Below are 13,449 nucleotides of genomic sequence, written 5' to 3'. Positions count from 1 at the left end.
AAACCCCTGGCAATGAGCATGGCACCCAGAGTGTAGAAGCTTTACTGTAGGGAATTGAAGGAGGGCAATGTACACATGGGATACACATAGGGGGGGCACAGCTTATGCACAAGGGGCACTGGGGGGCACAGCGTGCACACGGGGGCACTGGGGGGGACAGCGTACACACGGGGGCACTGGGGGGACTGCGTACACACGGGGGGCACTGGAGGGGAAAAGCGTACACACGGGGGGCACAGCGTACACATGGGGGGGCACTGGGGGTACAGCGTACACACGAGGCACTGGGGGGGACAGCATACACACGGGGGGCACTGGGGGGGACAGCGCACACACGGGGGCACTGGGGGGGGACAGCGTACACACGGGGGGCACTGGGGGGGACAGCGTACACAAATGGGGGGGCACTGGGGGGGACAGCGTACACAAATGGGGGGGCACACGTACACATGGGGGCACTGGGGGGGACAACAGCATACACACGGGGCACTGGGGGGGACAGCGTACACATGGGGGGCACTGTGGGGGGACAGTGTACACATGGGGGGCACTGTGGGGGGATAGCGCACACATGGGGGGCACTGTGGGGGGACAGCGTACACACGGGGGCACTGTGGGGGGACAGCGTACACACGTGGGGCACTGGGGGGGGACAGCGTACACACGTGGGGCACTGGGGGGGGCAGCGTACACACGTGGGGCACTGGGGGGGGCAGCGTACACACGTGGGGCACTGGGGGGGGCAGCGTACACACGTGGGGCACTGGGGGGGCAGCGTACACACGTGGGGCATGGGGGGCAGCGTACACACGGGGGCACTGGGGGGGACAGCGTACACACGGAGGCACTGGGGGGGACAGCGTACACACGGGGGCACTGGGGGGACAGCGTACACACGGGGGCACTGGGGGGGACAGCGTACACACGGGGGGCACAGCGTACACATGGGGGGGCACTGGGGGGGACAGCATACACACGGGGGCACTGGGTGGGACAGCGCACACACGGGGCACTGGGGGGGACAGCGTACACACGGGGGGCACAGCGTACACAAATGGGGGGCACTGGGGGGGACAGCGTACACAAATGGGGGGGCACACGTATGGGGGCACTGGGGGGGACAACAGCATACACACGGGGCACTGGGGGGGACAGCGTACACATGGGGGGCACTGTGGGGGGACAGCGTACACATGGGGGGCACTGTGGGGGGACAGCGTACACATGGGGGGCAAGCGTACACATGGGGGGCACTGTGGGGGGACAGCGTACACACGTGGGGCACTGGGGGGGCAGCGTACACACGTGGGGCACTGGGGGGGACAGCGTACACACGAGGGCACTGGGGGGGACAGCGTACACACGAGGGCACTGGGGGGGACAGCGTACACACGAGGGCACTGGGGGGGACAGCGTACACACGAGGGCACTGGAGGGGACAGCGTACACACGAGGGCACTGGAGGGGACAGCGTACACACGAGGGCACTGGAGGGGACAGCGTACACACGAGGGCACTGGAGGGGACAGCGTACACATGGGGGCACTGGGGGGGGACAGCGTACACACGGGGGGCACTGGGTACTGGTGGGGGCAGCGTACACACGGGGGCACTGGGGGGGCAGCGTACACACGGGACACTGGGGGGGACAGCATACACATGGGGGGCACTGTGGGGGGACAGCATACACACAGGGGCACTGGGGGAAAGACAGCGTACACACGGGGGGCACCGGGTACTGGTGGGGGCAGCGTACACACGGGGGCACTGGGGGGGCAGCGTACACACGGGACACTGGGGGGGACAGCATACACATGGGGGGCACTGTGGGGGGACAGCATACACACCGGGGCACTGGGGGAAAGACAGCGTACACACGGGGCACTGGGGTGGGGGGGACAGCGTACACACGGGGACACTGGGACGGGACAGCATACACACAGGGGGCACTGGGGGGGCAGCGGGCATTGGGGGGGCAGCGTACACACGGCGGGCACTGGGGGGGCAGCGTACACACGGCGGGCACTGAGGGGGCAGGGTACATGCAGGGACAGTGGGGGGGACAGGGTATGCACAGGTATAGTGGTGTGGGGGACAGGGTACACACAGGGATAGTGGGGATGGGGGACAGGGCACACACAGGGATAGTGGGGGGATGGATTTACCTGGGTGCAGCTGTTCCACTGATGGCCCGGGTGGCTGCTTTCTGTCTTCCGGGAGGCGGAGGCAACTCAAGGCCGGAGCTTCACCAGATTGTTAGGCCGCAGGCTGTGGAAGCGCCTGAACCTGGTCCCGGCGGCAGCATGGGGAGGACAGAGTCTGGGCAGGAAATATAATAATAATATTAACAATAATAATAAAGGGCTCAGCTTTAGGAGCTGCAGGCGGGCGGCCAGGCAAGCACGTCCCCGGCCTGGATGGTAGGGGATGTAAGATGCCGGGGATAGGAGCTGCTGGCTGGCGGGCGGGCGGGCGGCCATGTCCCCTGGCTGGATGGTAGAGAATGTAGGATGCCAGGGGGACAGCGTACACACACACGGGAAGCACTGGGGGGGGGGCAGTGTACACATACGGGGGAGCAGCGTACATATACGGGGGGCACTGAGGGGACAGCGTACACACACGGGGGCACTGGGGGGCGGACAGCGTACACATGGGTGGCACGGGGGGGCAGCATACACACAGGGGGCACAGCGTAGACACATGGGGGCACTGGGCGAGGGACAGCATAATCACACAGGGGCAACAGCATACACACGGAGACACTGGGGGGGGGACAGTGTACACATGGTGGGTAACTAGGCGGGACAGCGATCACACGGGGGGCACTGGGGGGAGAAATTGTACACACGGGGGCACAGCGTACACACGGGGGGCACTGGGGGGACAGCGTACACACGGGGGGCACTGGGGGGCTGCATGCACACGGGGGGCACTGGGGGAACAGCGTATACACGGGGGGCACTGGGGGAGGCAGCGTACACACGGGGGCACAGCGTACACTCGGGGGCACTGGGGGGCAGCATACACACGGGGGGCAGCATACACACAGGGGGGCACTGGGGGGAGACAGCGTACACATGGGGCACAGGGTACACACGGGGGCACTGGGGGGACAGAGTACACACAGGGGCACTGGGGGGGTCAGCATACACACGGGGGGCACTGGGGGAGGGGGGCAGCGTACACACGGGGGTAATGGGGGACAGCGTACACATGGGGGGGCACTGGGGGACAGCGTACACATGGGGGGGCACTGGGGGACAGCGTACACACGGGGGGGACAGCGTAAACATGGGGGGCACTAGGGGGGACAGCGTACACACGGGGGGGGCACAGCATACACGGGGCACTGTGGGGGACGACAGCGTACATATGGGGGCACCGGTGGGGGACACAGCATATACACGGGGGGGGGGGCACAGCGTACACACGGGGGGGCACTGGAGGGGGACAGCGTACACACGGGGGGCACTGGAAGGGGGACAGCGTACACACGGGGGGCACTGGGAGGGGGACAGCGTACACACGGGGGGCACTGGGAGGGGGACAGCATACACACGGGGGACAGCGTACACACTGGTGGGGAGACAGCATACACACACACAGGGGCAACAGCATACACACGGGGGGCACTGGGGGGAGACAGCGTACACACGGGGGGCATAGGGTAAACACGGGTGCACTGGGGGAGGACAGAGTACACACACACGGGAAGCACTGGGGGGGACAGCGTACACGCGGGGGCACTGGGGGGACGCGGGGGCACTGGGGGGACAGCGTACACGCGGGGGCACTGGGGGGGACAGCGTACACGCGGGGGCACTGGGGGGGACAGCGTACACGCGGGGGCACTGGGGGGGACAGCGTACACGCGGGGGCACTGGGGGGGACAGCGTACACGCGGGGGCACTGGGGGGGGACAGCGCACACGCGGGGGCACTGGGGGGGACAGCGCACACGCGGGGGCACTGGGGGGGACGCGGGGGCACTGGGGGGGACAGCGTACACGCGGGGGCACTGGGGGGGACAGCGCACACGCGGGGGCACTCGGGGGGACAGCGCACACGCGGGGGCACTGGGGGGGGACAGCGCACACGCGGGGGCACTGGGGGGGGACAGCGCACACGCGGGGGCACTGGGGGGGGACAGCGCACACGCGGGGGAACTGGGGGGGGACAGCGCACACGCGGGGGCACTGGGGGGGACATCGCACACGCGGGGGCACTGGGGGGGGACAGCGCACACGCGGGGGCACTGGGGGGGACAGCGCACACGCGGGGGCACTGGGGGGGGGACAGCGCACACGCGGGGGCACTGGGGGGGACAGCGCATACGCGGGGGCACTGGGGGGGGCAGCGTTCACCTGGGGGGGCACTGGTGGGGACAGCGTACACACGGGTGCACTGGGGGGGGGCAGTGTACACACGGGGGCACTGGGGGGACAGGGTACATACAGGGACAGTGGGGGGACAGGGCACACACAGGGATAGTGGGGTGGGGGACAGGGTAAACACAGGGACAGTGGGGGGACGGATTTACCTGGGTGCAGCTGCAGTACAGTGGTGGACAGAGTACACATGGGGGGCACTGGGAGGGGGACAGCGTACAAACGGCGGGCACTGGGGGGGACAGCATACACACAGCGGGCACTGGGGGGGGTGACAGGGTACATACAGGGACATCGGGACACAGCGTACACATGGGGGGCACTGAAGGGGACAGCATACACACGGGGGACACAGCGTACACATGGGGGGGAACTGGGGGGACAGCGTACACACGGGGGCACTGGGGGGGACAGCGAACACACGGGGGGGCACTGGGGGGACAGCGTACACACGGGGGGAACTGGGGGGGACAGCGTACACAAATGGGGGGGCACAGCGTACACACGGGGCACTGGGGGGACAACAGCATACACATGGGGGCACTGGGGGGGGACAGCATACACACGGGGGGCACTGTGGGGGGACAGCATACACACGGGGGCAATGGGGGGACAGCGTAAACATGGGGGGCACTAGGGGGGACAGCGTACACACGGGGGGCACTGGGGGGACAGCGTACACAAATGGGGGGGCACAGCATACACGACAGTGGGGGACGACAGCCTACATATGGGGGCACCGGTGGGGTACACAGCGTATACACGGGGGGGGCACAGCGTACACACGGTGGGCACTGGAGGGGGACAACGTACACACGGGGGGCACTGGGAGGGGGACAGCGTACACACGGGGGGCACTGGGAGGGGGACAGCGTACACACGGGGGGCACTGGGAGGGGGACAGCGTACACATGGGGGACACTGGGGGGGCAGCGTACACACTGGTGGGGAGACAGCATACACACACAGGGGCAACAGCATACACGCGGGGGGCACTGGGGGGACAGTGTACACGGGGGGGGCACTGGGGGGAGACAGCGTACACACGGGGGTCACTGGGGGGAGACAGCGTACACACGGGGGGCACAGGGTAAACACGGGGGCACTGGGGGAGGACAGCGTACACACACACGGGAAGCACTGGGGGGACAGCGTACACGCGGGGGCACTGGGGGGACAGCGTACACGCGGGGGCACTGGGGGGGGACAGCGTACACGTGGGGGCACTGGGGGGGACAGCGTACACGCGGGGGGCACTGGGGGGACAGCGTACACCCGGGGGCACTGGGGGGGCAGAGTTCACATGGGGGGGCACTGGTGGGGACAGCGTACACACGGGTGCACTGGGGGGGGGGCAGTGTACACACGGGGGCACTGGGGGGACAGCGAACACACGGGGGGGCACTGGGGGGACAGCGTACACACGGGGGGGGCACTGGGGGGGTGACAGGGTACATACAGGCACTGGGGGGGGAAGCATACAAACGGCGGGCAGTGGGGGGAACAGCATACACACGGCGGGCACTGGGGGGGGGTGACAGGGTACATACAGGGACATCGGGACACAGCGTACACACGGGGGGCACTGAAGGGGACAGCGTACACACGGGGGGGCACTGGGGGGAGACAGCGTACACACGGGGGTCACTGGGGGGAGACAGCGTACACACGGGGGGCACAGGGTAAACACGGGGGCACTGGGGGAGGACAGCGTACACACACACGGGAAGCACTGGGGGGGACAGCGTACACGCGGGGGCACTGGGGGGACAGCGTACACGCGGGGGCACTGGGGGGGGACAGCGTACACGTGGGGGCACTGGGGGGGACAGCGTACACGCGGGGGCACTGGGGGGGACAGCGTACACCCGGGGGCACTGGGGGGCAGAGTTCACATGGGGGGGCACTGGTGGGGACAGCGTACACACGGGTGCACTGGGGGGGGCAGTGTACACACGGGGGCACTGGGGGGGACAGCGAACACACGGGGGGGCACTGGGGGGACAGCGTACACACGGGGGGGGGCACTGGGGGGGGTGACAGGGTACATACAGGCACTGGGGGGGGAAGCATACAAACGGCGGGCAGTGGGGGGAACAGCATACACACAGCGGGCACTGGGGGGGGGTGACAGGGTACATACAGGGACATCGGGACACAGCGTACACACGGGGGGCACTGAAGGGGACAGCGTACACACGGGGGGGCACTGGGGGGACGGCGTACACACGGGTAGCACTGGGGGGGACAGCGTACACAAATGGGGGGGCACAGCGTACACACGGGGCACTGGGGGGACAACAGCATACACATGGGGGCACTGGGGGGGACAGCATACACGGGGGGCACTGTGGGGGGACAGCATACACACGGGGGCAATGGGGGGGGGCAGCATACAATTGGTGGGCACTGGGGGGGGGGGACAGCGTACACACGGCAGGCACTGGGGGGGAACAGGGTACATACAGGGACAGGGGGGACAGTGTACACACGGGGGGCACTGAAGGGGACAGCGTACACACGGGGGGCACAGCGTACACATGGGGGGGCACTGGGGGACAGCGTACACACGGCGGCACTGGGGGGGCAGCGTACACACAGGGGGGACTGGGGGGGACAGCATACACACGGGGGCACAGCGTAGACAAATGGGGGGGCACAGCATACACACGGGGGCACTGGGGGGACAACAGCATACACACGGGGCACTGGGGGGGACAGCGTACACATAGGGACACTGGGGGGCAGCGTACACATGGGGGCACTGGGGGGGCAGCGTACACACGGGGGCACTGGGGTGGGGGGACAACGTACACACCGCGACACGGGGGGGGACAGCATACACACAGGGGGCTCTGGGCACTGTAGGGGGGCAGCATACACACGGGGGCACTGGGGGGCAGCGGGCACTAGGGGGGCAGCGTACACACGGCGGGCACTGGGGGGCAGCGTACACACGGCGGGCACTGGGGGGGCAGGGTACATGCAGGGACAGTGGGGGGGACAGGGTATGCACAGGGATTCTGGTGTGGGGGACAGTTGGGGGGACAGGGTACACACAGGTATGGTGGGGATGGGGGACAGGGTACACACAGGGACAGTGGGTGGATGGATTTACCTGGGTGCAGCTGCTCCTCTGATGGCCCGGGTGGCTGCTTTCTGTCTTCCGGGTGGCGGAGGCAACTCAAGGCCGGTGCTTCACCAGATTGTTAGGCCGCAGGCTGTGGAAGAGCCTTATCCTGGTCCCGACGAGTCCCGGCGGCAGCATGGGGAGGACAGAGTCTGTGCAGGAAATATAATAACAATAACAATGCGTACACACGGGGGGCAGCGTACACATGGGGGCGGGACAGCGTACACACGGGGGGCACTGGGGGGGCACAGCGTACACACGGGGGGGAGCACAGCGTACACACGGGGTGGGAAGCACATCGTACACACGGGGGAAGCACAGCGTACACACGGGGGGAAGCACAGCGTACACACGGGGGGAAGCACAGCGTACACACGGGGGAGCACAGCGTACACACGGGGGAGCACAACGTACATACGGGGAGCATAGCGTACACACGGGGGAGCACAGCGTACATACGGGGGAGCACAGCGTACATACGGGGAGCATAGCGTACACACGGGGGAGCACAGCGTACATACGGGGAGCATAGCGTACACACGGGGGAGCACTACAGCGTACATACGGGGAGCATAGCGTACACACGGGGGAGCACAGCGTACATACGGGGAGCACAGCGTACACACGGGGGCACTGGGGGGGGCAGCGTACACACGGGGGCACTGGGGGTGGGACAGCGTACACACGGGGGCACTGGGGGTGGGACAGCGTACACACGGGGGGAGCACAGCGTACACACGGGGGGAGCACAGCGTACATACGGGGGGCACTGGGGGGCAGCGTACACACGGGGGGCACAGCGTACACATGGGGGGCACTGGGGAGGACAGCGTACACATGGGGGGCACTGGGGAGGACAGCGTACACACGGGGGGCACTGGGGAGGACTGGGTACACACGAAGGGGCACTGGGGGGACAGCGTACACATGGGGGCACTGGGGGGTGGCAGCGTACACATGGGGGCACTGGGGGGGGCAGAGTACCATCAATGGAACAGCAAAACAATGTTTTGCTTTTTTTTTTTTCATAGTGCCAGGACACTGAGCTTAGCTCCGCCCCTGACACCCATGAAGCTCCGCCTCCGTGTTTTGATTGGCCCACATGCCAATCAAACACAATGGATGACCATCGATATGTAAAAATATCGATGGTCATCCATTGCATAGTTTAGGACTATCGATGGTCAGTTGCAGAATTGCCATCGATGGCAACCATCGATGGCAATGGCAATGATGGCCATCCCAACCCCCACAGCGTCAAAATGGGGGCGTTGTCTTGCAGGCAGACGTGAATATAGGGCACGCCCCCTTTCAGGTAGCCACGCCCCCTATTTTACGGCCTGTGTCCCTCTTCTAAGGACTTAAAAGTTGGGAGGTATGTATGGATCTCTGTATGTACGCTCTCCCTGTCCTGTCACCCTGCAGCTGAAAGCACACAGCCGCTCTCTGCTGCAGGGTGACAGGACAGGGAGAGTGGACATACAGAGATCTACTACGGCTGACACTCAGAATGGGGTGGGGTGGGGCAGGCACTCACCGTGGGGTGGGGTGGGGTGGGGTGGGGTGGCCACAAGAGGACTTGCTACATACACCGGGTGCTTCTGGAGGCAGCAGCAGCTGCTGGCTAGATTAATACAACAATTGAACAATACGCTGTGAGTGTCTGCACTGAAGATCTCTGTATGTACGCTCTCCCTGTCCTGTCACCCTGCAGCTGAAATCACACTGTCACTCTCTGCTGCAGGGTGACAGGACAGGGAGAGCATACATACAGAGATAGTTTAGTATTAATAACGAGGCGTGCACACTGAGGCTGCAGCGCATGGATGTCAGCAGCAGGACAGACAGCCACACTCCCCCTCGCTCCCAGCGCCCCCCACTCACTCACTCACCCCATGAATAAGCTGCCAGCGCCCCCCACTCACTCTCCCCCCACCCAGTACCTCAACGCTGGCCAGGCAGAAGTTTATGGAGGGGACCTGCAGGAGGCTCTGGCCGCAGCACTTCACACTAGCTTCACCGTCGGCCATCTTGGTACACTGAAGTGAAGCCAATCTGAGGACTCCCCCTAGTGGCGGGACTGCGCATGCGCAACAAGTTGGAGCTCCTATCTCTATAATGGGGCATGTTTCACTAAATTATAAAAAAACTGTACCTATCTGAAAATCCTCAACCCAAAAGGCACTCCACTGGGACAATATCTACCTAATAAAACAAACCCCAAGTCTCAATTGTTCCCCTACCCCGAGTTATGCCTTCCCAAAAAAACCCTCATAGACTAACATGGGTGACAAAGTGTCATTTCTCAAGTGTCAGAAAAAAACTGACAGTTGGAAGTTTAGATCGCTCCCAATTGGTCATTTTTTAATATTTCGACCTGAAATTTGGCACGCAGCACCGGTTGACGATTCTACGCGTACATGCCAAATTTTAGCTCAGTACGCCCAGTCACTTTTGAGGTGCAGTCCCTCAAACACCATGCCCCCATCCGAAAAGTTCCCTATGGGAAAAATCCGTTCGTTGGATTCAGCCTTAATATAAGGGCACTACCGTGCCCTTATAATATATATACAAGGCTATTTTTCAGTAGGCTCCAGCAGGAACTGAGGCCCTTATTCTAGTTCACTCTTTCTGACAAAATATTTCTTAGATGGACAAAACCATGTGCACTGCAGGTGAGGCAGGTGTTACTTGTGCAGAGATTATTAGATTTGGGTGGGGTTTTTCACCTGCCTCACCTGCAGTGCACATGGTTTTGTCTATCTAAGAAATATTTTGTCAGAAAGAGTGAACTAGAATAAGGGCCTCAGTTCCTGCTGGAGCCTGCTGAAAAATAGCCCTGTATATTATAAGGGCACGGTAGTGCCCTTATATTAAGGCTGAATCCAACGAACGGATTTTTCCCATAGGGAACTTTTCGGATGGGGGCATGGTGTTTGAGGGACTGCACCTCAAAAGTGACTGGGCGTACTGAGCTGAAATTTGGCATGTACGCGTAGAATCGTCAACCGGTGCTGCGTGCCAAATTTCAGGGCGAAATATAAAAAAATGAGCAATTGGGAGCGATCTAAACTTCCAACTGCCAGTTTTTTTCTGACACTCGCGAAATGACACTTTGTCACCCATGTTAGTCTATGAGGGTTTTTTTGGGAAGGCATAACTCGGGGTAGGGGAACAATTGAGACTTGGGGTTTGTTTTATTAGGTAGATATTGTCCCAGTGGAGTGCCTTTTGGGGTTGAGGATTTTCAGATAGGTACAGTTTTTTTATAATTTAGTGAAACGTCCCCCATTATAAAGATAGGAGCTCCAACTTGTTGCGCAGCCGCAGATTCAATCAGCTGGGGGAGTACACAGAGAGGCTTCACTTGGGTGTACCAAGATGGCCGACTCCTGCTCGCAAACAGAAATTCTTTTGTGTAAGTGGAATTTGCAGTGTTTATGTTATACATGGGAGTGTGGGTGGGTGTAAGGATGGGTGCTGGGTGATCATTAGCCCTGACATGGCTGTAATTATATAGTTTTGTAAGGTCCGTGCTGTGCCAGTGACGGCTGTAAACTGAGTGAGTGACGTCATTAATTTATTCACTGCACTGCCGGGAAATTCAAATCTTACAGTCAGTGCTGCTCTATCAGTGGGAGCAGCAGACACTGCTGTGACTCTGTCAGTGTCAGCCAGCCAGCAATAGTGACCTGCATGTCTGACTTTCCCTCTCTGTAGTGGATAGTTAGGGGAGCAGCCAGTGAGAGTGGGTTCATGATGCTGACGTTGCAGAGCATAACCCAAGATGCAGAGAGACTCCCCTGCTGCCGCCGCTGCTGCCTCCCATGCTTCACAGATTAGGGTTACACGCTCGTAGTTACATGCCTTCCTCCGTCCCTTCCCCAGAATCCCCAATCCTCAGGGATGCGGGAAGTAGCGCTACACGTCTGGGGTGTAGTACTACTCTGAGCTCTCTCTTGGCCAGGACAGCGGGACCCAGCGGAACATCAGCAGCAGCGCTTAGCCATCCCCGAACCCTAGCCTGCAGGAGGCGCTAGCCGGAGGATGCCCTGGGCACAGAGCTCACGCAGGATGATCCCGCACACTCACTCAGGCTCCACATCCTGGAGGGGATGTATACGTGCAAGGATAGGGGTGAAAGCAGAGGGCAGCTATCGACAGGGGCGGATCGGTATGCAGTGCAGCGTGTGCTCCTGACTGCTCTGGCAGGCATCAGTGGGGAGACAAAGTGCACTGTGACTGTATTGTACACAGTCACGACAGGACCTGTCACTGTGCAGTCCCTCTTTGCCTGGGACAGCCACCAATGAGCTAACTGAGCTCACGCAGGCTAGCCCCTCCCCTCCTGTGACCACTGTCCTGACCTCAGGCTCAGGCTCCTCCTCTTCTCTCCTCCCGGGCAGCTTCAACTGCTTCCTCCCTTCTCCACGGTCCACAGTCACAAATCACAGCACAGGAGCTGCTGGCCTGGGTGAGTGCTTTTGTGAGGGGACATGGTTGGGGCTATCCCAAAATAGTTGTTATGTTAGAAACATGTGTCAGTGCTTATGTGTGTGGAATGGACTAAGTATGTCTCTGTGTGTGTAAAACTATGTGTAACATATGTGGGTGGGCCCTGTTGCTTTCATTAAATGTGTGTGTGTGTCTGCATGTGATTGTGTGGAAAAATACATGTCAGTGGTTTGTTTGTTTGTGTGTGTGTGTGTGTGTGTGGGTGGGTGGGTGGGGTGGGGGGGGGGTTGGCTGTTGTTACAGTATCTGGTACTTGTATATAGATATTAGCATCTGTAACTATATATAAACTGGAATAGTTATGTGTGTATATGTGCCATTTGTATATGTGTTTCTGGTAATTGTATATGTGTATACAATCTGTTTATTCCAAGGTTTATATGTATATATGAGTGTTTGTGTTTATATACAAGCCTATATATATTGATATACAATATGTGTACCTATGGACAGTATATATATGAGTGTTTGTGTTTATATACAAGCCTATATATATATTGATATACAATATGTGTACCTATGGACAGTATATTAGTTCAGTAGCATAGGGTTTAGAAGGGTATGTAATGTAGTGGGTTTAGAAGGGTCATTGATGTACAAGGGTGTACAGAGTTCATTAGTGTAGCTTATAGAGGGGTCTGTGATGTAGTGGCGGGTACAGAGGGGTCTGTGATGTAGTGGCGGGTACAGAGGGGTCTGTGATGTAGTGGCGGGTACAGAGGGGTCTGTGATGTAGTGGCGGGTACAGAGGGGTCTGTGATGTAGTGGCGGGTACAGAGGGGTCAGTGATGTAGTGGCGGGTACAGAGGGGTCAGTGATGTAGTGGCGGGTACAGAGGGGTCAGTGATGTAGTGGCGGGTACAGAGGGGTCAGTGATGTAGTGGCGGGTACAGAGGGGTCAGTGATGTAGTGGCGGGTACAGAGGGGTCAGTGATGTAGTGGCGGGTACAGAGGGGTCAGTGATGTAGTGGCGGGTACAGAGGGGTCAGTGATGTAGTGGCGGGTATAGAGGGGTCAGTGATGTAGTGGCGGGTACAGAGGGGTCAGTGATGTAGTGGCGGGTACAGAGGGGTCAGTGATGTAGTGGCGGGTACAGAGGGGTCAGTGATGTAGTGGCGGGTACAGAGGGGTCAGTGATGTAGTGGCGGGTACAGAGGGGTCAGTGATGTAGTGGCGTGTATAGAGGGGTCTGTGATGTAGTGGCGGGTATAGAGGGGTCTGTGATGTAGTGGTGGGGATAGAGGGGTCAGTGATGTAGTGGTGGGTACAGAGGGGTCAGTGATGTAGTGGCGGGTATAGAGGGGTCAGTGATGTAGTGGCGGGTATAGAGGGGTCAGTGATGTAGTCGCGGGTACAGAGGGGTCAGTGATGTAGTGGCGGGTACAGAGGGGTCAGTGATGTAGTGGCGGGT

General features: G+C 61.1%; 1 long non-coding RNA gene across 1 annotated transcript; it reads right to left on the bottom strand.

Annotated features, from left to right (window-relative positions):
* Positions 1–1,589: 1,589 nt before the first annotated feature.
* Positions 1,590–9,602, bottom strand: LOC146079515 (uncharacterized). The gene is made up of 3 exons (XR_014474581.1): positions 9,467–9,602; positions 7,509–7,672; positions 1,590–2,319 (listed from the first exon to the last, which is right to left on the bottom strand). It is a non-coding gene; the product is annotated as an uncharacterized LOC146079515 (long non-coding RNA).
* Between the last annotated feature and the right edge of the window lie 3,847 nt (positions 9,603–13,449).

The sequence above is a fragment of the Crinia signifera genome, chromosome 5 (assembly GCF_055691185.1).
Source record: "Crinia signifera chromosome 5, ASM5569118v1, whole genome shotgun sequence".
NCBI classification, from domain to species: domain Eukaryota; kingdom Metazoa; phylum Chordata; class Amphibia; order Anura; family Myobatrachidae; genus Crinia; species Crinia signifera.
Note: the sequence above shows the minus strand (reverse complement) of the source record. Positions and strands in the feature narration are given on the sequence as shown.